The 27,264-nt window shown below is 33.1% G+C and overlaps 1 protein-coding gene and 1 non-coding gene across 2 annotated transcripts in view; one reads left to right on the top strand and one right to left on the bottom strand.

Moving 5' to 3' along the window:
• The window catches only part of FSTL4 (follistatin like 4), a 772,743-nt gene that overhangs the window by 292,679 nt on the left and 452,800 nt on the right, over window positions 1–27,264 (top strand). The gene's annotated exons all lie outside the window — the stretch shown is intronic.
• Window positions 3,737–3,839, bottom strand: LOC114033687. Its single transcript, XR_003568011.1, has one exon. It is a non-coding gene; the product is annotated as a U6 spliceosomal RNA (small nuclear RNA).

The raw sequence follows: 27,264 nt of genomic DNA, 5'->3' as shown, positions 1-27,264 counted from the left end.
TCAGCTTTGCTCTCCTCTTTCCTAACCTCAGTACAGAGAAGAATCATATGTACTTTTGAGGATTGAAGGTTTCAGACTTCTTTCTCATCAGTTTGCTATTATCTTGTACTTGGAGCAGTAGAGGCTCTGACTGCACTGGTCATATCTACCTTTGGAGCTAAGAAAAAAAATAGAATAATGTCAAATGGTAACTTCATGACTATACAAAGAGCCCATCAGAAAATGTATGTATTGGATAAGGGAAATTTCATAAATAATCCCAAAATAGCAGAAAATGATTTCTAGAAATTGTGGATTCTCCCACATGTATGCTTGAACCTACTTTCCTCTGAATTTTTTTATGTATTGGTTGAAGATTTTTCGTCACAGTCTTCTGGGTGGAATGTTCTTATTATATGCTTGTTCAAAAAAGTAACTCTGACTGAGTTATAATCGATGGAGGACATAACATTATAGGTACCATCCAAATTCTGTGGATCGTCTTATTTTCTGTTACCACTTAATAACTGCCCTGTGGGGGATCCTACCTGTCATTCCAGTAAGATTTCAGAAGGTGTTACCTAGGCATGTAGTATATATGATGATGTGATCTCATAGTTTTTAGCCTAAAAAAATTGAAATTGTGGAGTTCGAACTGTGATATGACCAGGCATGATGAATGTTAGATTCTTGCATATTTCAATCTCATGGTTTCTCTTTTTACTTCTGAGAAGCTTTTTGAAAATTTCCTGAATTACAGTATCTTGTTTCTGTTATAGTTCTAGCTCCTTTCTGATGTCATAATCCTAAAACAGCTTTTTTATGATGTCATCAATGTTTTTATGCATAAATATTTTATTACTCCATAAGAATGTGAAAAATTAAGTTATTGGAGAATCTTTTTTTCAGCTATTCACTCTTGTGTGCTGTGCAGTTGCATTTTCCAGCGTGGGAAATTTGTCCCTATTTCTATTAATATTTCTACCCTCTTTATCTTATTTATTTCCTTCCTGTTCCATTCGTTTTTCTCCCTTTTGTCTAGGCAATGGGGTTAAGTGACTTGCCCAGCATCACACAGCTATTAAGTGTCAAGTGTCTGAGGTCAGATTTAAACTCAGGTTCTCCTGACTTCAGAGCCAGTGCTCTGTCCACTGTACCACCAAGTTGCCCCTTCATTCATTTTTAAGATAATATTTTAGTTCTGAATTAATTTCTTTTTAACCTCAGGTTTCTTTTAGTCCTCTGATTTTATTACAATTGCAAATTCTTTCTAATTTTTATTGAATGTGGAATACCTGTAACCATCTTTTGGTATATTTTTTGCTGTTTTTTTTTTTTTTGGCAGTCACAGAAATCTGGCGCAGTGAATAGAGTGCTAGCCCTGGAGTCAGAAGATCAGAGTTTAAATATGGCCTTAGAAACTTGCTAGCTGTGTGACTCTGGGCAAGTCACTTCACCCTGTTTGCCTCAGTACCTCATTATTAAAATGAGTTGGAGAAGGAAAGGGCAAAGAACTCTAGTATCTTTGCCAAGAAAACCCCAAATTGGGTCACAAAAAGTCAGGCATTAATGAAACAATTGAATGACAGAATTTCACTACTGCCTCTTTAGCTGATTCTGTTTCTCTGTAATATCATTCAATTTTATTGTATTTCTGCTCATAGAAAACTATTATTTGTTTTTATTTTCCTTAATTGTTCCCATTTATCTTCTCTTACTAGTCTTGATTGTTGTCTTATTGAGGTATGTTTGAGAAGCTTTGTTCTCTTTAATCCCTGTACTCTTCTGTATTTGATTGTCTTTATCAATTAGATTTTATGTTACTAATTACTTGTTTGCATAAAGGTATCCTTCCTGGAGATACCTTCAATAAGCAAGATTGAAACCTATAATGTCAATGTTTGAGGTAGAGAAGAGAAATTTTCCCCAATGTAGTTTCTAAACACCTAGTGGTATCTAAAGATATTTAACTCCTATTATGTGCACTAAAGATTTGTTGGTTTTTTTGTTTGTTTGTTTGTTTACTGTTAATCTATCAATGTAAGGCTGTATCAAGTTTCAAAATGTCCTTTTCTGTTATCTAAAACCATTATGGTATTTATAGTCTCTTTTTCTTCTAAATATCCCTTTGTAAAAGGTAAAATTAATACTAATTGTTTTCAATGATATCTTTGAGATATCAATAATCTCTTAGTAAATCAATGATATAGGAATGATTCTAAATGTAATTGGTGATTTCTGTTGGGATAATACTGGAATTTGGTTTTTAATCTATTGGAGCTAAAGGACAATATGATTGTTTGGCATTATACCTAGAATTCTGAGTGTGAGATACAGAAAGCTAGTGCTTATATGACTTGGTAGAATAGACCTAGAGTCTAATTATTGTCTATTTATGCCCCGTAAGCAATCACTATGTATTTCTACTCTTTCTCCTGAGAGTTTGTGTATTTGTAAAATACAGAGCTCACGTTTTATGGGAAGTAATGCTCTTGTTATTATATTTGTTAAACTGTTATTTCATTAAAAGGCTTTACTAAGAATTGTTCTTTGAGTATACTCAGAAGAGTGAAAAGCCAAGCAGGAGGCAATTTGCTATGATGTGGAAAGCATTTGTAAGTGGCTCATTTAGGATTTTACTAGAGGTATTCCAAACTCAGTACTATTTCTACTATACCATATTTTTTTAGTGTATTTTTATTTCACTAGTATTTTTCAATTACATTTTTTAAATGTTTTTAACATTTCATTTTAAAAACTTTTTAGGTTCCAAATTCTCTCTTTCACCTCAAACCCTTCCCATACCCATTGGTTAAGTAAGTAGTATGATAGCAATTATACATATAAAGTTATGGAAAACATAATTTCATAGTACCCATGGTGCAAAAGAAAACACACACAAAAAAAAGGAGAAAAATAAAGTGAAAAATGTATGCTTCGATCTGCACTCAGAGGTAATCAGTTCTGTCTCTGAACATGGATAGCATTTTTCATCATGGCTCTTTTTGAATTATTTTGGATAATTCATCAGAATAGCTAAGTCTTTCACAGTTGCTTATCCTTACAATATTGCTGTTACTATTTACATTGTTCTGGTTCTACTTACTTTACTTTACATCAGTTCACATAAGACTTCCCAGGTTTTTCTGAAACCATCCTGCTCAACAATTCTTAATAGCACAATAGTATTCCATTACATTCATATGTCACAACTTGTTCAATCATTCCCCAATTGATGGGCATCCCCTTGATTTCTAATTCTTTGCCACCACAGAAAGAACCATTATAAATAATTTTGTACATATGGGTCTTTTTCTCCTTTCTTTCTTCTCTTTGGGATACAAACCTAATAGTAATATTCCTATTAAAAGGTATGCACAATTTTATATCTTTCTGATATGTTTTCCAGAATCGTTGGACTGGTTATGACTCCACCAACAATGCATTAGAGTTTTTACTTTTCCATGTCCCCTCCAGCTTTAATATTTCCTTTTTCTGTCATGCTAGCTACTCTGTTAGGTATGAAGTAGTACTTTGGAATTGTTTCAACTTTATTTCTCAAATCAATACTGATTTAGAGCATTTTTTCATGTGACTATTGATAATTTATTTCTTCTTTTGAAAACTACCTGTTCATATGCTTTGACCATTTATCAATTGGAAAATGGCTCTTATTTTAATAAATTTGGCTCAGTTACCTATATATTTAACATATGAGGCCTTTATCAGAGAAATTTACTTTAAATTTTTTTCCAAGTCTAATATGGAATGCTTCCAAATTTTCATGTCATCCTTGCACAGGGCCCATGCTAATCTTTGCGCCATTCTAATTTTAGCATATGAGCTGCCAAAGCAAACCCTGTATTATTAAGGCTAGAATTGTCTAATCAGTGCACAAGTTTTGATACTTTATTTTGAAACTTGAGGTGACATCAATTATAATTACAAAGGATGTTCTAAGATATACAATCATGACAGCAATAAAAACAATAGCTTATAATTACTTTGATGTTTGTAAAACACTTCCACTACTTTCTGTCATTTGCAGCTCATTGAAACCATGTGAGGTAGGAATGGTTAATATTCCTTTTTTAAAGTGAGGAACCTGAGACATAAAGAACTTAGGTGACTTTCTCAAAATCACACAGTCTATGCAGGAATATTCAAATCAAATTCTTCCTGCTTTCAAATCTTCTATGCTATTGATCATGTTAGGGCCCAATGTTTCTTGTTAAGGAGGTAGACCTGGTATCAGTAATAACTTGACATTGTTAATATGATTATACTTGAAAGGACAACTGTATCTGGGTGATTTGGTAACATAATGGATGGGGAACAACCAATTTCTTCTGGAGTTGTCTGAAATTACTTCTTATGGTTTGAAAAGGAAATGTATCTGGGCACTGTGAGTCCCGGGGCTATTTCAGGATAGTACAAATGACCTACTTTATCTCTATTACATTTTAGGAGAATTACTGTTTTCCCCACCATAATATTTCTGGTAAAAGTAAATTTGGGGAGAAATGAGTATTATCTCTGAATTGAGAGAAATAAAAACTCCTTCTACCACAAGGCAACTGTTATAGAATCATTTTCAGATCCCTCCCCTCAACATTTTCTATATATTAGATTATAGAAGTATATTACCAACTTGAGTTTTGGGGCAATATTTTCCAAATTCTATTTCATGCTCATTTACTTCTCACACATAATAAGACTTTGTGGAAGGAAGCCATGCATGTTTTCAGTTGACAGACTGTACCTATTTTCAGTAATGAAATTAAGAATCTAGACTATGTTTACAGGCTTTTAAATCTGAAATCTGCATGAAAATGAGATTTATATTTATATTTATATTCATATTCATATTTTTGAGAAGTTCAAATTCTTGCACTTGTGAGAATGTAATTTTCTTTATGGCATTTTGGACTAGTAGAAAAACCATTGGATCTATAAGTAGAGAAAAAAAAACTTGAATATTGCTTTTGTTGCTTACAACTCATACAAGTGTTCCATTACACCAAAAACTCAAGTTGTTCTCTATTCCCTCTAGGATAAAATACAAATTTCCAAAACTGGCATTAAATCCATTCCTGACACCAAGTAGTCTTTACAAGCTCAGTTCTTTGCTCTCCTTCTCAATCTCTATGTTCTAACCAATCTGCCCATCTCTTTGTTCCAGTTCCTTATTTATAGCTCCTTAGAAGCTATTACAACAATTTGTAAAAATTTGGGGCTGTAAGTCAGGAAGACCTGAGTTCAAATCTTCCCATAGACATGAACTATCTTTGTAATCCCAGAAAAGTCACTTAATCTCCTTGGCTTTATTTTCCACCTCTGGTAAATGGTGATAATAATTGCAGTCTCTTTCTAGAGTTGCTGAGTAGATAAAAGTTAATTGTTAAAATTTGTAGATAAGTTTTGCCAGCTATATTTAGCTTTATAAACTAGTGTCCTATGTTCTAGTTTTCACTTTCCAGAAAAATTGTTGGAACTCTACAGAAAATTCTCTTTTAAAAGATTTTCTTTCAGCCTCATAGGAAGAATGTGCATAGACTCTATATACCACTATGAGACTTTTTGATGATTGGAGTGCTTGTTCTTTGAATTGGAAAACATAAATTTTGGCTGTGACTTTTTTGGAAGGTTCATTTTTCATTTTCTTTTAGGAAGAAATGGCTAGAGACTTTAGTAATTTTTTTTTTACTTTTCACTTATGATTTTTTAAAATAAGCTGTCCTATAGTTTTGTGAGCTTTGGAGTTTTTATGGTTTTCTAGTGATCTGTTGATACTGTAATAAATAGTATTTTATTTTTTCCAATTACATGTAAAGATAAATTTCAGCATTCCTTTTTATAAGATTTTGAACTCCAAATTTTCCCCCTTTCTCCCTTCCCTAACTCTTCCCCAAGACAAAGGCAATCTGATATTGGTTATACATGTGCAATCATGTTAAAATATGTCCACATTAGTCATGTTACAAAATAAGAAACAGAACAAAAGGGAAAAACCATGAAAAAAATGAAGAAAAAGTCATAATAGTATGCTTTGATCTGCATTCAGATTTCATAGATCTTTTTCTGGATGTGAATAGCATGTTTCACCATGAGTCTTTTGTAATTGTCTTAGATAATTGTTTTGCTGAGAAGAGCTAAGTCTATCGTAGTTGATAATCGCATAATATTGCTATTACTGTGTACAATGTTCTCCTGATTCTGCTCACTTCACTCAGCATCAGTTCATGTAAGTCTTTCCAGGTTTTTCTGAAATCTGCCTGCTCATAACTTCTTATAGCACACGATAGTATTCCATTACATTAATATACCAGAACTTGTTCAGCCATTCCCCATTTGATGGGCATCCCTTCGACTTCCAATTCTTGTCCACCACAAAAAGAGCTGCTTTAAATATTTTTGTACATGTAGGTCCTTTTCTCTTTTGAATGACTCTTTGGGATATAGACCTAGTAGTGGTATTGCTGGATCAAAGGGTATGCACAGTTTGATTGCCCTTTGGGCTAAACTGATGATTCTTAAATGATTTTTGAATGATTTTTGAAGTTAGCTGTTTGATATGAGATCAACATTTACATTTTAAATTTTTCTGTTATTGTTTGTGTTGAAATACATTTGTAACATTGTATCAATCTATCTTTGTTACCTCCTGATTTTCACAGAAATAACATTTTTCAAGATTTTGTACCTTTTTGAACAACTTATTCATTTTCCTTTCTATTCTTTTCAGTGGAGCATTCATTTTACTTACAGTTCCCACTTTTTAAATCTATTCTTTATTTTGCAGGTACTCTTATTGTTATTTTGACCAAGATAATCCTTTTTTCTCTTAGAGTCTTATTGTTGTTTTTATAAATTTTCTTTCTTCTTGTTTTAACTTTTAGGTAACTTTTAACCAATAACATTTCTTAATTACATTCATTGTCTTCTGTTTGCTTGTGTGTTCACCTTGAGGTCCTCATTTTGGATTTTGTACCACTGGTAAGCTTTACAACTTCCCACACTCTTACATAGGTGACTCAGGCTGTATTTGATCCTTACGTGGTTTTGTGTGATCTTAACATTGGTTTATTTTGTACCTTGTGTGTTTAAAATCAAATTAATATCATTCAGAATTCTATGGTCTTCCAGGTCATCATGGAACACTCCTGTTCAGAAGCTTTCTCTGGGTTTTCTTTACTGGCCCATTTCTAGTCATGTTTCTAGGGCAATCTTCTGACCTGTTCATCTGTGTTAGTGCTGCATTCCCTATTTAATCAGCTATTTCAGTGGTTATTGGTTTGTGACTGCAAGTTTGACCAGTTTTGTGCTAGATGAACATGTTTATGATGTTTCACTTTGCATTTCTTGGACATTGTGTGATCCAGTGCCAAGTTGATATTATTTCTATGTTAATATATGTGATAGTTGGTGTCCTTTATGGCCTTTTGGTCATCTTAATGTGAATCCTAATGGAAGTAATATATTGTAATAGTAATAATAATATTGGTCTTTGTGGAGCAGAGTTTTGTATGGCTATTTTATTCTTTGTCAAGGAGAGTTACCATATGGTTGTAAGGTGTGGTAGGTATCATGCAGAGCCAAAAGTATACTACAGTGATTCTTTTAAGAAAAATAGTTTATGTTTAAGTCTTTAAGTTTCAACCTTAACAGATGCAATGAGCGCAATTAGAGGACTATGTGATGTTTTCAATTGTACTTTTTCCTTTCCTAAATCCCATGCCTCAAAACAGTGGTATGATTTTGAGTGATCAACATGAGAATTTTTTTTATTAATTCATTGAATAGTATACATCAATGGTAACTTTCTGGCCTTTAGAATTATGGAGTTTTTTAGTATTGGAAATAATTTCAATTTATTGAAAATTCATGAGCTCCAAGTTTGTCTGGAAACATTAGGCAGCTTTTCTTTAGTAACATGGTCCTTTTTGCATGATCTCATTAAAGCATTCTTCTCTTCTATAGTCTGGAACCAGCCATGGTCAAATTTAGAGGTGGTATAAATAAACTTCAAGTCAATCTTCTCCCGGGTATCATTTTCAATATGTACCAGCAAAAACTTTCTCAGGGTGAGGGCATGCTTTTTGGTCCCAGTGACAAAGCTTTGAATGTGATAAAGTCATTGATTACTTCACCATAGTGGACAAAGCCTCCTAGCAGGCTGATGCTCTTGTCAGACGGTTCTTAATTGGTGGATCCTTTGTCAGGGAGTAATGTGCAAGAGGACTTGGAAGGTAGAAGGGCACTAGGTTTTGAAGGGCTTTGAATGCCAAATAGAGTATTTTATATTTTATCTTGGAGGCAATCAAAGGCTACTTCAAATGTGTGTGTGTGTGTGTGTGTGTGCGTGTGTGTGTGTGTGAGAAATGGTGGTGGGGTGTCTGTTGATCGGACCTGAATTTTAGTCTATTACAGTGTTTCTGGTTTGCAGTGATAAGGACCAGGACTAGAGTGGTTGCAGTATCAGAGGAGAAAAGGGGACATATTCTACAGATGTTATAAAGGTAAAATCTATAGGCCTTGAATACTGATTAGATATAGCAGGTGAGAGATAGTGAGAATTTTAGATTTAAGCCTGCAATATTGGGACCATGGTGTTACTCTCTATAATAATAGGGAATTTGGGATGGTAGGACAGTTTAAGGAGAAAGAAAATGAGTTCTATTTTGGATACATTGAATTTATGATGACTACTGGACATCTAGTTTGAGATACAGATCATTAAATTTTTTTCTGGTATTGCTCTCTCTACCAGGACCAAGTCATCCTATATAACAAAAAAAAATTCTTTTTAAAAAATGTGCATTTGGTAAAAGAAAAAAAAAACTGATTAATGAATTCAACAATCCCATATATAACTGCAAAATAGCAGTGTTGATTTTCTTCTCATTTCTTCTATTTGGAACTCTGCTTGTTCTTTTTATTTTTCCAACATTCATTTTTGATTGTTTTCTTTATTCTTCCCATTTATATTGTAATTAGTTGTTTATATTATTTTCTGGGCTCTTTTCATTTCTCTCTGTCTCAGGTAATTTTTGGTAGCATGATTACAACTCCTGCTTTTTGGGGATACCTCGAATACATTGTAAATTTTCTAATCTCTCATTTTTATTTTGTGCATTTGCTTTTTAAGTGTGTTTCAGGGGAGTAACTGATTGTGGGACATGTTTTCTTCTACAGTTTTTCGCTATCTTTCATTGTAAAGGATTGTTTTATATTTATTCAACTCTTTTGACACTTAAATTATATTTGTTCTTTATACTCTCTTTTTATTCACTCCATTTGTCTCTAATATTATCTCTCCCTAATTATATATTTTGTCTTCTTCTTCCTCCGTAAAGACAATACTTTGTCTCTTCAGTTGTTTTTACTACATCTTCATTATGATCTCCTTTTTCCCATAGGCTCTTTTCCTGACTTCCTTAATCCCTGCCTCCACTCTCATTTTATCCTTTCCCTTAGTTTTTGAGCTTTATATAAATTATTTTTCCTTTTTGTTTCTATGTTTTTATTGAGTTATTGAAATCTTCCCCTTTTTTTCTTAGTTAAAAACTTAATTAAAATCACCCCACCTTTCCTTACCTTCAATTCCTTTTTTGTTTTTTTCTTTTACATTTTCTTTACCTTTTTGTAAAAAAAAATGCTTTCCTACATTTTCTTCATTATTTCTCCTCTATATCTCAGGGTACATTAGAAGATGACCCTTACCCATCACTCAAATGAAATTTTAATCCCTTTCTTTTCCAACCTCTCCCAAGTTATCTTTTTCTGAGGGACTCTTAAGAGTAATTTTCTCCTCATCATTGACATTAACTTAATTAGCATACATTCCACATCTTCCATCATATTCCCACTCTATATTCTTTCTCTCATCAGTTAGTCAATCAAAAAACATTTATTAACTAAACTCAGCAGTGAAAATACAAAAAAAAGATGAAAGAAAATCCATTCTCTCCAGATCTCATAGTCTAATATGAGACAGAATTCAGATAATCATGGACAAACAATATATACAGGATAAATTTTAGAAAAAAAAACCCAGTAGATCATTTGCACTACCATGATGCCAGACCAGGAATGGCTTTCCTCTTTTCTATTTTATAATTTCTTGTCACAGGCACACACACGCATTCAGAGACACAAATGATAGATCTGTAGGCAGTGTGTTTTGATTTTGAGTCTACTGAAATTGGAAGTTACTTTCTCCACCAATACTTCTTTCATTTAAGATTCACTTTCATTATATTCTCTGTGTATTTTTAGAATAAAATATCTTACTGGTCTCTATTGTTATTTTGTTATTGTTTTAATCCCAACAAATGTCTTTCTCTTTCTAGTTTTTTTTCATCCTTTTTTCTTCCTGGTGTAATTTAATTGTTGCTTCTGCCTTCTTTAGTTGCTTTGTTTGTTTACTTTTCTTGTACTTCTTTTCTCTTGGCTGTTTACTTCTATGTTTTTTAATGCTTCAAATGGCATTATTTTATTTATTATCCATCTTTCCCCACCTAGGATTAGTTTTACCAGATATTTTACCTTCAGTTTTATCTTTAGTTTCTTTATTGCTTGGAACTTGTTTTTTATTCAGTTCTGTGTTTTTGATGGGAGCAAAATATTCATGGTATTTTAATTTATTTTACTTTATATTAGAACAATTTTTTTTGTCTCTCACTGGAATTGTTTATTTTAACCGCTGTCTTGTAGTTTGCAGCATATATTTTTTTCCTATTTTTATTTTTTAGGCTGCGATCTTTAGATTAACTGTCTTTTTTTGTGTTCAGAAGTTCTACATTGTTATTGTTGTTGTGTGTGTGGTGTGTGTATGGTTGTGGATGTATCATTTTGCACATTATAGTGTTTGGGTTTTTGCTTTGTCATTTGATTCTGGAAGAAAGATGATCATTAACTTGTCTCTATTCATCCTGATTAATCTGTTTGATTTCTTCAATGTCATGTTTTCTTTTAACTCTATTGAGTTTTTTTCTGATTTCTCCTTTCCTTCTGGGTGTTTGCATTCCCTATCTGTCTCCCTTTTGTTTCCTTGGAAATACTTGTCATTGGATACTCAAGTGTGTCTATTCTGCCAATTGTTTCTGTTGTACAGGCCTCAAATTCTGCATTCATGATTCTTATTTCTCTCTTTAACCATGTGGGAACACCTTCATCTTGTTCCATGCTTTTGAGGAATTCTTAGGGTCCTTTGCGTCTTCAGATATTCATATATTTTCATTTTCCTTTTAACTTCCTTACTGTAATATGGCAAACAGGTGATCAGGGGATAGAGTTCTCTCCCTGGATACTGGAAGACCTGAGGTCAAATCTGACCTCAGACACTAACTGTATGTCCCTTAAGTATCACCAAATATCACTCAGTTTCCTCATCTGTAAAATGCTGATAATAATGACACCCACCTCGTAGTGCTGCTGCAAAAATCAAATGAGATAATAAATGCAAAGCATTTAGTACTCTGCCTGATATATATCAATTACAATATATAAATGTTAGCTATTACTATTAGTTTTTAAAAATTTTTATAGTGTATCTGCAAGGCATTACTGAATCAAAATAGTGAATCTATGAGACTCTCTTTTTCCCCTTCTGCTGAGTTAGCAGATGAATATTTCAGGTAATGTTCACCTGTAGTCTGACAATTATTTTATAAAATTGTCCTGGAATAAGATATTTTTGGTTGTTTTAGATAGAAATTTAAAAATATTTTTGTTTCTTGCAAAAAGAAACATTAGTATGACATAGCCTCCTTTCTTATTCCTATCAGGCTTTAGATGGAAAAATTACTTTATCATACTCTTCATACCATATCTTATAAACTCTTCCACCCCCAAAATAGGATGTATCAATATAGCAAAACTTCATTTGGCTAGCATAGAAACCTACTGATTTAATATAGAATTCAGTCATCCCTTATAAAATTTGTTTTCACTTAGGGAATAAACTTATTATTTTTATTATGACAATAAAAGTTGATGCTTTTAAAACCTAGTAAAATATTGGAACATATCTTAATTTCAGTGTATTAGATTAAAACACTAATTAGCTAGAACTTTTTGTTCATTATTCTCAAAGTTTTCTATATTTCTTTGCTTTTCAATGCCTTAATCAATGCTTTCATTGGGGAACATGCTTTGAGATTCATAGGATTCACATAGGTTTCTACATTTCAGTGTTCTGCAAAAAAAAAGAAAAAAGGATAGCATTTTGAGTTTCATTGATCACATTCCCAGCATTACATGCCAGTTGCTATAGCAATGATGTACAACATGCACGCAGCATGGTATATGCCATTCACGGAATATTAACACTAAAAAAACCTCTAAATATACTAAAATCACATTGACATAAATTGGGAGTTTCCTTAATAGTATTTCCAACATCATGTAAGTTTTCTATGTCATATATTAGATAGATTGCTACACATTAAATCTTGATGTGTGTTTTCAAGTTCAGACATAAGTAATGTGAGTGTTGGAAAGACATTTAAAATCTGTTTTTCAGAATGAAGCAAAGAAAATTATATTTTAACTACCAAAAAAGTGATTGTGAGGAAGTATTTTTTAAACATTAAATCATGATAGAAATGTGAATTGTTGTATGAGACAATACAGAATAATGAATAGAGAGCATCAGAGTCAGGAAGTCTTTTAATCAAATCCTATTTCTCATACTTATTTATTATGTGACTATCTCAGTGCCTTTTGGTCTGTTTTCTAAAAGTATCTTGTAGTATGTTTGCATATGTCCATGAGTAAATGGAGCTTTGTGAAAGGAATAGAATCCCCTTTATGAAATAACATTGCCCTGCTTCTACCAAAAAAAAAACCCCACAAAGTAAAAACACAAACACACACATACACACAAACAAACAACTAATATGGTAGAAAAGTTGCATGAAAGATTTCATTTTCTCATTAGAAACTTCTGTAGATGATCAAATGACATTTCTTTAGATTCATTATGACTTTTTTCTAACAAGAATTATGTTCTTTTAAATTAAAAAAAAAAGAACCCTGACAAAGTATTCACAGTTATGTTTCATTTGACATTCAAAAATTATTTTTCTGACTTTGTTTCTCTTACAATGTTTAAATCTTGTATACCATCCACACAAATAAGTTCATATTTTGGTAATGCTGTGGTTGTGTTATCTTGAGCATGAGACTTGAATTGCTTTCCAAATAAACCAAAAAATTGTGGAAGACAGGAATTTGTTAGTAACTCAGTTTTAAACAAATCCTGAAATTTGCTACTGCCTGATTGATGTTGAAATGATGCCAATCAGTTCTTAGATGAAAAAAAGTTCCCCGAGCCAATGAAAAATTGCAAAAATAAACATAAATGAACAAAAAACCCCAGAAACTTGTCCATTAAGAGATAATAATAACCATAATTGTATTGGCAGCATGGTCTATTGCACAGAGAGCCAAATGTCAAGTCAGAGAAATCTGGGTGTAAAGCTTGCTTCATACGCATGCTAACTGTGTGAATGTGGCTTGGGCGATTCTCATAACATCAATTCCTGAGAAAACTTTCTAGGACTGTATATTGCAGAATACTCATCTTTATTCATAAAAATAAATCCACAAGCCCTTATTAAAACCCTACATTTATCTAAATGCTGAGGATTTTATGACAAAAGTGAATGCATCTAAGCAGTCATGGAGTTGCCATTCTATTTGAAAAAGCACCTACTATTGAAGGTAGATACAAATTAGTTGCAAGATATTTGTTGGTATAGGATACTGTTGGCTTCAGTGATTGAGTTTCCTCTCTAAGAACTTCCTACACTTATGAATTCATAAGTCTAGAACAAAAATTAATAATTAGACATAATGTATATCATAAATGTATCTCTTATTTTTCTTCAGTTTGTGAAAGAAAAAATAATTAGATTTTTTATTTAAGATAATTCTTTTTTAAAAATTTTAATTAATTTATTTTGAATTATCAACCATCACTTCCATAAGCTTTTGAGTTTTAAATTTTTCTCCCTCTCCCTTCCCACCTCCCTTCCCAAGATGGCGCACAATCTGATATAAGCTATACATATATATTCCTATTAAACATATTTTTACATTAATGATGTTTTAGGTAAGAACTAGAACCAATAGGAGGAACCCCCAGAAAGAGGAAACAAAACACAACAGAAGGAAAAAAAGAGCAAATAGTATGCTTCGATCTGCATTCAGACTCCATAGTTCTTTCTTTGGTTGTGGATAGCATTTTCCATCATGAGGCCTTTGGAGATGTCTTAAATCCTTGTATTGCTGAGAAGGGTTAAGTCTATCAATATTACTCATCGCACAACGTGGCTGTTACTGTGTACAATGTTCTCCTGGTTCTGCTCACTTCACTCAGCTTCAGTTCATGTAAGTCTTTCCGGGTTTTTCTGAAGTCAGCCTGTTAATCATTTCTTATAGCACAATAGTATTCCATCACATTCATATACCACAACTTGTTCAGCCATTCCCTAATTGATGGGCAACCTCTGAATTTCCAATTCTTTGCCACCACAAAAAGAGCTGCTATATTTTTGTACATGTGGGTCCTTTTCCCATTTGTGTGATCTCTTTGGGATATAGCCCTAGAAGTACTATTGCTGGGTCAAAGGGTTAATTTAAGATAATTAAAATTTGTGAGCAACATTTCAAGCATGGTGTATATTTTTATTTATGTGAGTCTTTTTTCAATATTATATTGGATTTCTTCTCTTTAGACTTTAAAGTAATCTGTGGTCATCTGGAATCCCATTTGAATGGGCAATCTCTACCTAAACTATAATCCTCTCTATCACTCTGTCTACTAGTACTTATCTCTTGCCCATTCTGTGCCTTCCACTAATAAAAAAGGTTTTACTTATGAAAACACTCAGTTCCTAATGTGGATAGCTCTGATTGCTAAAAAGCTTATTGTTTCATCAATTCATTTCCTTTTCTAGAGCTTCCACTTCTATGTACTACTTCTGTATTCTTTGTCAGGCAAGTGTCATCTTTCTTCCCAATAGAATTAATTCTTCTAATAGTTGAAGACATGAATCAATTTCTTTACGAGTCTCATCTTAGAGAATGAATATTGTTACTAGAAAGAATCCTCAAATTAGAGTTTGGATACCTGGACAAAATTTTGTCTTCAGTGTTACTAAGCTCTGTGAAGTCATTTAACCTTCATCACTGTCAGGTTCCTTATGTGGAAAGTGTGGAATAATACATGCACTTACTACTGATCTTAGAGGATAAGAATTAGGAAACTCCTTTATAAAATTTGATGTACAAATGTAATCTTAAATTATTCTTGTTGTATTTACTCAGAGGTTCTATAGTAAAGAGGAAAAAATATTGAATCCAGATTCAGCAGGTCATGGTTCAGATTCAGTCTTAGTTACTCACTGAATCTTTTATATTAGGGAAGACTGTTAAATTCCCTGCATCTCCATTTCATCATTTTTTAAAACAGCGTTTGTACTAGATGGCCTTTGAGGTCCTTTCCAGCTCTAGATAACTGAAACTTTCATCTTAGTTTTTGTTGTGAGTAGAGGTTGAATGTGATGTAATGTGTCATCTAGCTAAAAAATATTTTTTTTATTAACTCATTCAAAAAACTCTGAGTCCCATTGCACCATTAAATCTATGTTCTACTTTTCATTTAGCATTGAGTCAGTTACAATTAAACTTTAAAAATCATCTATCAATGAATTGATTCAGGAATCAACCAACAAATATTTAATAAGCATTTATTATATGCCAGACACCATGCTAGCCATTAGAAATGCAAAGAAAAAGCAAAAATTGTCAGTGCTCTGAAGGGACTTAAATTCTCATTAGGGATACAAGGTTATGTATACTGCTATTCTACTGAAACTGCCTTTTCAAAGCTCTCCTTTCACTTCCTAACACTAAGTCTATTGTCTTTTTGACTGTTTTATCTTCCTTCGCTTTTCTTAATTTTTTGAAACCATCAACCCCACCTTCTTCCTTTTTGTTTTCTTCTCCTTTCCTTTCAGATGTAAAGTAGTCTTCCCATTCTACTTCTTTTTATTATTACTTATCTCTCTTCTTCATTCTCTTCTCAGTCCTTCAAGGAGAGTTTACTCTAAGGGTTGGAACTTGTTCTTCTCTCTGGCTCGGTACCTTCTGCTTTAATAATCCTATTATTTCCATCCTTTCAAATTGTACTTATTTATAGATGACTCAGTTACTGATTTCTGTTCTTTCATTGGATATTACATGTGTCTCAAACTCAACATTTTAAAACCAATATTTTCTTTTCCCTTCAACTTTTTTCTACTTCTGAATTCACAGCTTTTTTTGCCAATTTCACTGCCATAATTTTAGTCTTTTATTTTCAAAACCCCCACGTTATCTTTTTATTCTTCCCTCAACATCACTTCTCCTGTCTTTTATAGTTATGAGCTCTGCTGGTTCATTCTCTAACATTTCTAATATCCCACTTCTCTTCATTCTCTTTGTCACTGTCATCACCCTTGGATAGGCCCTCATTACCCCTTTTGGAAATCATCATCATAACCTCCAAAGAGATCTTCTTTTGTCCACACTTTCTACCTTTGTACTGAGCTTCATGAGAGACTATGCCTTATTATGCACAGACTTCATCATGTCACTTCCGTCCATAAAAATGGTTCATGTCATTATAGTACCTAAAATGTTGAAACTCCTCTGTTATCAATTCAAGGCCCTCAGTGCTACCACCTTGTCTTTCTAGCTTTATTTCATACTACTTACCTACATGCATTGTGACATTAAATAAAAATAGACTGTTGCCTATTTAAAAATGTACTGTCTGTTCATGCTTTTGTGTTTTAGTCAGAAATATTTACCAAGATTTTTTTTCTTTCCTCTCTTCCACTATTATACTCTTATCCATTTTAATAAGATTTTGAGTTCCAAGTCTTTCTCCTTTCCCTCTCCCTCTCCAAGAGAGCAAACAATTTGATATAGGTTATACACAGTTCTGCACACATTAAGTGCTTAAATAAATGTCAACTGTATTTTATTAGTTCAAATAATTGAGAGTTGAACATTTAAAAACCTCCAGTAATTCAAAGAAACATTGTATTATGGGATTTGGAATAAGAACAGACCTTTGTATTCATCAATTTTTAGAAAAGTATGTCCCAGAAACATTAAATGTCTTTTGTATGGATTCATAATTCATACGTAAGAAATCCAAAATGTATTTCCAGATCATTAGTGGCTCCCAATCCAATGTTCATACTTCAACCACTTCCTTGAGGCTCAACTCAAATCCTTTCACACCTCTATTTGCTACCTGTTAGGAGAAGACTTTTATAGGCCTCCTTTTCTTAGTGCATTCTGTTTAAGAATATCCAGTTTATTCTGTTTCTCTCTGGTTTTTTTATATTTTTCTGAATATTGCCTCCACCATTTTATTGTATCCTCCTTGAAGGCAGACACTGTTTTTGCCTTCTTTTTATCCTCATTCTTAACACGGTCCTTGGCACATGGTTCATATTTACAAAGGTTTGTGAACTTGACTTGTCTTGGAGAATCTGAACATAGGAGAAAGTAGAGTCACTTAGAAGAGATGATTGTTTTCTTGAATATTTCTTTCAAATCTGGAATATTACAATGTAAACATGCTGTAAATGTGTAAGAATGTTGTCTGTACAGCATATATGTCATCCCACAGTCAAAACTATATGCCTTATATGAATTAATTGCATCTTAGTAATTACAAATTGTTAACAAGTTATAAAACTGAGAAAATTTCACATTGTAGTTGTTTCACTTACTGGAATTTTCCAGTATCTAAAACAGTATCATAAATATGGGTTGTTTTATTGTTTTCCTTTAATAAACTAGGGCAGGTGTTGAGAGCTTCCACTGATGTCAGGCTGTCTGTTCTCCAGGTGATTAAGAGTGACAGAACTCTCTCTAACTGTTATATGGATATGTAATTAGACTGTGAAGAACATTCTGCTCAGCAGGGAAATATGTAATTATCAGGTATTTAATTTCAGATGAAAATACTATCTGGTGACAAAATACAGAAACCGTGAAAAAGAATTATAATGTAAATTCTAAAGAGATGAAGAGTTAGAGAAAATCTTCCATGTGGGTTCATTGGAATAAAGAGAAATGGTTCTTGGCCCTTTGGCTGATGATTGTAGCATTTTACCCATCAGAGTCTCAAGAGATTCAGGTCTTTGTGTGTTAGTACTCGTAAGGAGAATATTGGAATTAGTCTTTGCATCTTGGTGAAGAAAGAAGCAAGGTAGAAATATCAACAGAGAAAGAAAATAATATAATAAAGTCATTATGAAAATTGCAATATGTACTATTCTCTTTTTTAATTCTAGTGCCTATAATTGGAGTATCCATGATAAAATAATTCAATTCAGCAAAGTACAAACTTTATTTTAAAAAATGGTCCATGCTAAAGGAGTTTTTATTCTTCTCTAATTTTGTGGTTTCATTTGTTTAATTCAGGCTTATACAACCTATGCCTCCACCTACCTCCACCTCACCCACCATGACAAATATAGAGGAAAACATCCTTTGTATGTAGAGGAAATCCTCTGGCCTCCTGCAAGCGGCCTGCACACAAGCTTTAGGTTGTGCAGGCTTGGTTTAAGTGAATGTGTATGTAACCCTTAGAACAGCTCTTGACACATACTAAACTTACACAATGAATGCTTTTGCTGACATCTATTACTTTATTCATTCACTCATTCATATAAGATCCTCAGTCATGTGAAGTTTGTTGCATCCCTAGAATTTTCCTTCCCAAAATATTGCATACTACTTTGAGAACCTTTGGTAACTATAACACCTAAGATTTTCCTTAACTTTTAACTCCATCATAATGTAATTCCATGAGGAAAATCAGTCAGTTTAAACTCTAAGGGTTCATAGGCACAGTGGTTCCACTTTGCCATGTAGCCACCCTTTCTCAATATGATATAGTAAAAGCAACAGGATATCTGATTCATGATCCAGCTAGTCCAATGTTTTACATTTTGCTGTTATTTCCGATTTGTATATTGTCTTATAATCTCAACAGGGTGATTTTGTCAGAATCCCCAAATAACAGGGATTGTACTTATTGAATCTTTTTTTTTCTTCTTCAACACCATCATTATTTAGTAAATCTTGGTTATATACTGGCATGGTACATAGTTTTCCTGCTGCTTGAGAGAAGCAACCTGTCTTAAAGCTTGCAAATTTGTTCTGGGATTGGTATCTGGGTTGGCTGCAGATATAGTGCTCCTGGGAAGGGGGCTATGTACTTTTTCACTAATAAAAGTTTATACCAAAAGTATCAAATATCAAAAACTTTGGAACCACACAGCCCTATATGCATAAGAGCATATCTGTGATAGGAATTTGTCTCTGGTTGTTCACAAAATAAAGGGGTGAGTAAGATAGACAAAGGTATCAGAAGAAATGCTATTTAATTTCGCAAAGATTTCTTAAGCACTTATTCTTTTCCGTGTATACAGCCAGGTTTTAGGGTTACAGAGACATGATCAAAATAGCTCCTATCCTCTAGGATCCAATATTTGACTCTGTCAGGCAGAAGGATCTAAAATATTGATATGAAAATGAAAGGGTTTTTTTTGTCTTGTTTTGTATTGTTTTATTTTCATTCAGAACCATGATTTCATCTGAGTGTAGAGCTCCCAATTTATGAATTGCCCTACACGAAAGCCTTTGATAATAAAAGATTAAGTGATAATGGGTCTAAGGTCATGAATCACATTCATGTCACAGGTAGAACTTGAGCAGACCTCTCTCTATGATGACCTTTGATTATTTCTCTCTTTATATTTAAAATATATACAGAATAATTACAATTAATAATTATAAGTGTAGAGTTCAACCAAATGGATAGGCAACCTGTTCATTGTGCATATTCCCTTCAGTTTTGTTACTCCAACTCATTACTACCCTCTGACACTCTGATTAGAGGATATAGCCATGAACTCCAAACCTGCCTTTTACACTAAGAGCTCAGCTCAATCATTTCATTTTTCACCTGGATGCACTACTCTGGAACTTCTCTGACCTCCATCATTGAGCACCAGGGACCTTCATCCCCTTTGCCTACTTTTAGCTTTCTTTTGTTATGTTCTCTTCTCCATTTAGAATGTAAGCTCCTTGAAGCACTGGTTTTTTTTTCTTTTTCACATCCCAAATATTTGGCATATAGTAAGCACTTAATAAATGTTTCATGATTATTTACTCTCAGGAAAAGTAACTAGTTAAAGTTGACCTCTTAGCTTTGGAGAAATTGAAAGTGTGAAGCTAAAGTGCTCAAATAAAATTCTAAAGTCTACCTTTTTGAGTAAAACAGGACTGCACAAGATCCTCATTAAGTCACCTCTGATCCAGGGATCATGGCCATGGGGCTCACATGATCATTTGGCTGGTGTCTCTTTGATCTCCAAGAGCAAAGAAGAAACTTTAATGATTGGAAGAGAATCTGCTAACAGCTCTTTTTGCTTAATTCAGTACATGTCATAGTTGTTTTACTCAATTAACAGGAGTAGGTTGTTTAATTACTTCAACAAGATTGTGTTGATTTGGACTTACCCAGAGTTTATCCCTGTTGCTCTTTCAATTAAGATGAAGGTCCCTGTGTAGCACTAGCTAAATGACATTGCCTACAGAATCTCTGAGTTCAGGCAGCTTGTTTATATATATGCGTGCGACAAACTAAATCATGCCAGATTAAAAAGTGTTATGATTCTAAGCATATTCCTTGAGATGTTCTCTGCCTACTAATAATCTTCTAAAACAAACTAAAATAACAGCTTATTTTATATTCATTAGTCGTTTTGGGTTGAGGTACATTGTTTATTGACAGTTCTCTTGAAATACAAGGAATATACACACACATATGTATATATACATATACATACATACTTACATATGTGTGTGTATGTGTGTTGCCAAGATCTTTTAGAACTTTGTAGGGTAGTTTGAACCCCACTTAATATTGATCCAGTGTCTCTTATAACATGCTTTGTCCAAAGGTCACAGAGGAATATAATGTGGACTAGCTGAAAGAATGCTGGTCCTGACACATCAGAGGTGAATTTGAGCCCTGGTGGTGCCATTAATTTTCTATGTGTCATTGATCAAATCACTCTTTATGATCTTTAGTTATTAATGGATAATACAAATTAAATGGACTGCATTCTATGATTTCTAAGGACTCTTCTTGCAATGATGTCCTGTTGTTTTCTTGCCCACTTTCATACACAGACTATACTACACCGAATGAACAGAACAAGTAGGTCAAATGACTAATTGTCAGTGGTATTTAAAATATAGCACCTAAATACTATTCCCAAGTCTAGGTCCTGAATGTTCTGATCCAATTATCTTTCATTTTCCTCACATTGTTGCCATTAAAGCTTCTATTAGACCTTTAAGAAATACCATGAAATTTTTGACTTGGAGTCATGACTAGGAGGTTTGGCTTGAGGCTTTTTTTTTAATTCTATAAGAAAACTCTTGCCTTCCAGGAGGGAGAACATATTTTATACTTCTCCAGTTTCCTCCATTGAAATTGGAATGGGTAGGAAAAAAGTAGTTGTTCTTAAGATACTTGGGCTGATTAATCATGTACTTCCACACAGTATTAATTTAGAAGTTAACAAAAAAAGACATTCCTATTGAGGAAAGCATCTGTTGTTGATAGCTTTGAAGGAAGATAAGAATTTGAAGAGGAAGAGGGGAAAAAATGTATTGCAAGCATGTGGTACAATCTTTAAAAAGGCAGAGGGATAAGAGATGGACAGGTATTGCAAGGAATTGTTTTATTTATCCATTGTATTGATTTTAATAATCTTTGTTTATGTATTTTCCCCATACCTAGTGACAGATACCTCCTAACAAATTCGTAATATCATCCATAATGAATGTTTCCCATGGAAGAAAAGAGAAAAATTTGGCTTATTTTATGTCCATTAATCACTGTGGAAGGTAACATTAAAATATGTCTTAATCAAATCATCATAGTTTTTTATTTCCATGATTTCAGTATAATAGTCCCAGTGCCAATATTTCTGGTATTTAGATGATGGTCATCTTGTTTCTGTGCCATAATTTTCTCAGTAAGTTCTTCTTCATTTAAGAAAAAGCTACCTTATATATTCACATAAGTTTGAGATTCATAGCCTGAACAAAAACTACGGGGGGGACAATGGAGACTTTAATGAGGGAAGAAGACATCTTTATGAACAAAGTCACTAAGTAGAAATGTAGAGAAATGCTACTCTTCAGAAGTATTTTACAAAATAATCAAAGCCTTTGACTTTCCAATACCACTACTACAACTGTATCCCAAAGAGATTAAAAAAAAGGGAAAAAACCCTATAGGTACAAAAATATTTATAATGACTTTTTTATGGTCACAAAGAATTTGAATTTGAGGAAATGATCGTCAGTTAAGGAATAGAAGAACAAGTTGCAGTATATAATGGTGATGGAATATCATTTTGCTATAAGCAATGATGTGCAGGATGGTTTCAGGAAAACCTGAGAAGACTTGTATGAACTGATGCAGAGGGAAGTGAGCAAAACCAGGAGAACATTGCATACAATAAGAACAATAATGTAATGATGATCAAATGTATGGGATATAGCTACTCTGATCAATACAATTACCCAAGATAACTAAAGAAATCAGGATGTAAAATGCTATCCACCTTTAGAGAGAGAACTGATGGACTCTGAATGGAGATTGAAATATAATTTTTTTAAACTTCCTATATTTTTATGCTTTTTCTTGCAAAATGGATAATATGAAATTTTTGCATGATTAACATATATAATTGATAAATTGCTTGCCTTCTCAATTGGTGGGGGAGGGACTGAAAGAAAAAAAGAATTCAGAAAGCAAAATTTTTAAAATGAATGTTAAAAAGAAATAAATTGATTAAAGTAATAAAAACAATCAGAGAATGTATAGATTATCTTATGAGAACTGCCCATGGTTTAGGACTGTCATTGATGCACATTCAGTAAGTAATTTCTGTGAGACTATCATAGAGACAGTAAATTTTTCTCATGCAGAAGGACTTTATCCACAGACACCAGAAGGTAGTTATAGTGGCTAAGTTTTATTTGTATTACCTGATTTAGAGACCAAAACTTGGTTGCCTTAACAAGAAGTGCCACGTGATTCTACTAACATTCGTAATATAAACTTTAAACAAAAACCTTTAAAGTCACATTAAATTTTTGATAAGTTATTTATATAGTTTTAAAATGTTATATGTTTTATTTCATATGGTGCTCATAACTACCATTTACAGAGCGTAGTGAAGGTGGTATTATTCCCCATTTTCTAAATGAATACATCAAGAATTAATAAATCCATAGATTGTTCCTACTCTGACAGTTCCATCCTCTCCATATTTATTTGTGTACTTGCCTGAAGGTTCTCATCCTCATTAAGAGCAACTGTCTCTTTTAAAGAGCGTTGTAAACTGCAACTCTTCCTGTGTTTCAAGTCAAAAGACCTTCCTTCAAATCCCAACTTTGGAATTTACTTTCTCTCAGTGAACATTTCTATGCCTAATATTCTCAATTTTTAAATTAGGGAGATAGCTCCTAAGTTCCATTAAAGACCTAAGTCTCCAATACTTAGAAGTAAAATATCCACCATTAGCCTATGGAGCAAGGTAGTTCTAACCATAATCACAATATATTACCTTGCCAGGCTCAACATGTACTGAATTTATTAACACAAATTTTTTTTAGCATATATATTCAACCAGAGGGAGTCATGAAAGTAGTTTCAGAGTTGACCTTGGAGTCGAGGAGACCTGGATTCATGTTCTACATCTTGTCACGTGCTGTCTGTATTATCTTTGTTGTTGATTAACCTTTCAGTGCTCTAGGTAACTCTTAAGAATTGTAGGTTATAAAGAAGGTGTTGACCTGTATTAGTAGAAGAAGCTTCCCAATTAAGGGTTCCCTTTAATCCCATAAGAAATTTCTCCATCCATCCATCCATCTATCTATATATATACATATATATATGTATATATATATGCATACATGTTTACAAATCATTGTGTATCATCTACATGTGTTCATGTATATGAGAATATATGACATTAACTGATTTCCATGTGGTTAATAGGCAAAAATTATATTTTCTTACCAAGCATTTAACTTGAAACTATTCCTCATTTGTGCACTGTTAATTAATTACTAATCTAACATACACTAGGTACTTAATAATTATCTTGACTCTTTTACAGTTAAAGAAGGAGATAGTTAATAGAGATAAGAGAGAATACTTATCTCCTTCGAAATTTGACCTGCTAAAGGGGAAAATTCAGGACATAGCAAAATGGAAGCTTTTCTCTTTTACCCCTCTTCTGGATCATGTCAGGAAACACGTGTACCTCAGGAACAGTCTCATTAAGCCAATCTTATTACTAATCTTGCACAAGAAGCTATTAACCCCGTAGGTGGTAAATGATTTATATGGAGAATAGAGGAATGATTTCCTCTTGTCAGCCATGAAGCTTATATCTATTTTAACTTATCTCTGTGTTTAGAGGGAATACTGGATTTATAGTTACAACAAGATCAGATTTCACTTAATACCTCTATGGAGTAAGAGAAGGCCCATAATCTTTCAGAATCTCAATTCCTTCTTTGTAAAAAAAAAAAATGTGATTGGCCTAGGTGTCTACTAATGTTCATTGCAGCTTACAAATATATAACATAAATATAATAATAATAAATATAAATAATATACTTATAAAGTTAAGGGAATAGAGAACATATTTAACATTCTAGTTCTGAAGGTAATCTTCCATTTTCCAGGGATCCCCAATCTTCTCCAGTGAAACTTGGTTTCAAGTTCTTATGAAATTAGAGCATGGCATTAATCCATTGTACTTAAAGGTATAGCTGTGGGGCACAATCAATGTAATGTTATAATTCTAGTCAGGAAGAGACAACCTTAAATCTTGCCTCAAAGTTAGTTTTAACTAACTAACTTTTTAACTAACTTTGTAAACTTGAGTAAGCTTTTTAACCTCAATTTTTTTAGCTGTAAAATGGGGATAAGACTAGCATTGTTAATAGAATCTAATGAAATATGTGAAGTGCTTAGCCAACATTTTAACACTTTATTAACATTAGAGGTTATTAATACTTGTCATTTTGATAAAATTAAATGTTTAGTGATCATAAAGTTTAATAATTCATTTGTGGTATTTTATCATGCACCAAGGAGTCATGAAAAGAAGATATAGATTTTCTTTCATTACATCATCCAACCCCAAAGCTAGAGGGCAGAGCTTCAGAGAGATGGAGTAGTACAGCCATTAATGCTTTGAGAGCCTTCCCTCTACACTTCTTTCACATTGCCTATATTTTACCACTGACTCCTTCACTAGCAAATTTTTTTTTATTTCCTTCCATATTACTTTTGATGGTACTAAAAAGTCTGAAATGTTTTAAAAGGTAATAGTAGTCTTAAATGTCATAAATTGCAAACTTTGAGGGAGAATATCAAAGTCATATGATTTTGAAACAGAAATGGTGGGCAGAGTATGGATGTGAATCATAAGAACCTCATACTTAGATCCAAAATGGCAGAACGAAGGTAACACTTTAGCTAAGCTCTCCAGCATTTCCCTCCAAATAACTTTAAACTAATGTCCCAAATCAAATTCTGGAACAGCAGATTCAACAAAATATTGAGGTGATACATTTTTCCAGTCCAAACAACTTAGTAGGTCATAAAGAGGTCTGTGACACTGGAATGGGGTCTAGCCCACAGCGAACATGGCAGCAACACTAGATGTGGGACTTGGCAGTGGCTACAGAAGCAGTGGCAGCTTTGGAGCACTCAGCCTAGAGATGGTAAGGGGATTGAGTAAATGGTCAGAAGAGATTTCAGAGGCTGTTATGCTAGCACTGGTTGTAGGACAGAGTGTTGTTCGGCAACTTCATTGCCTATGCCCACTTCTGTGTCATATTTCTAGGGTGAAGAAGAGAGCTCTCAGTCACTAGGGAATAGGGGCTCTTCCTGGGTAAGAACCAATATGTGTACACCAGGAAAGAAATGACCACATTTTTCATCAGATCATAACACCTTGGAAGCACCAAAAACTTTCAAAGCCACTGAACTTAACTCCTCAACCACCAGGGTAAAAAATATCTGAAGTACTCCCCTCAGGTGAACAGAACCCAAATTTAATATAAAGTCTGAATCTAAAAAATATTCTAAAAATATGTAAACAAACAAACAAACAAAAAACAAACCTGATTACCAGAAGGTACTATGGTGACAGATGGAATCAAAACATAAACTCAGAAGAAGACAATGATATTGAAATAGATACAAGCAAAGATTCAAAGAAAAAAAATTTGAGAGAAGCCAAACAAGAATCCCTGGGAAATCTAAAAACTGACTTTAAAAAACTGTCAAACGTGTTGGAAAAATTGGGAAAAGAAATGAGATCAATGAAAGAAAATCATGAAAAGAAAACAAATAGCTTTAAAAGAGGCTCAAAATTATGAAGAAAGTAACACTGTAAAAAAAACAAAACAAAACAAAACAGAATTTGCCAAATTGTAAAACTGGCATAACACTTTATTGAAGAAAATAACTCCTTGAAAATAGAATTGGTTTCTCACGCCATATACCAAAATAAAGCCAAAATGGGTTGATGATTTAGATATAGAGGGTGATGCTATAAGCAAACTGGGAGAGCAAGGAATAGTTTACCTAACAGATTTATGGAGAACAGAAGAATTTATAACCAAACAGGAGATAGAGAATGTTACAAAATGCGAAATGAATAACTTTGATTACATTAAATTGAAAAGTTTTTGCACAAACAAAGCCAATGCAACCAAGATTAGAAGGAAAGTAGAAAATTGGGAAAGAAGCTTTACAACCAGTGTCTCCGATAATGGCCTCATTTCTAAAATATGTAGAGAATTAAGTCAAATTTATAAGAATACAAGCCATTCCCCAATTGATAAATGGTCAAAGGATATGAACAGGCAGTTCTCAGATTAAGAAATTAAAGCCATCTATAGTCATACGAAAAAATGCTTTAAATCACTACTGATTAGAAAAATGCAAATCAAAACAACTCTGATGTACCACATCATACCTATAAGATTGGCCTACATGACAAAACAGGAAAATGATAAATGTTGGAGAAGATGTGGGAAAACTGGAACACTAATGCATTGTTGGTGGAATTGTGAAATGATCTAACCATTTTG

This window comes from Vombatus ursinus, unplaced genomic scaffold, assembly GCF_900497805.2.
Source record: "Vombatus ursinus unplaced genomic scaffold, bare-nosed wombat genome assembly UNPS02007284.1, whole genome shotgun sequence".
Taxonomy (NCBI): Eukaryota; Metazoa; Chordata; class Mammalia; order Diprotodontia; family Vombatidae; genus Vombatus; species Vombatus ursinus.
This window is presented reverse-complemented; position numbering and strand designations above follow the sequence as displayed.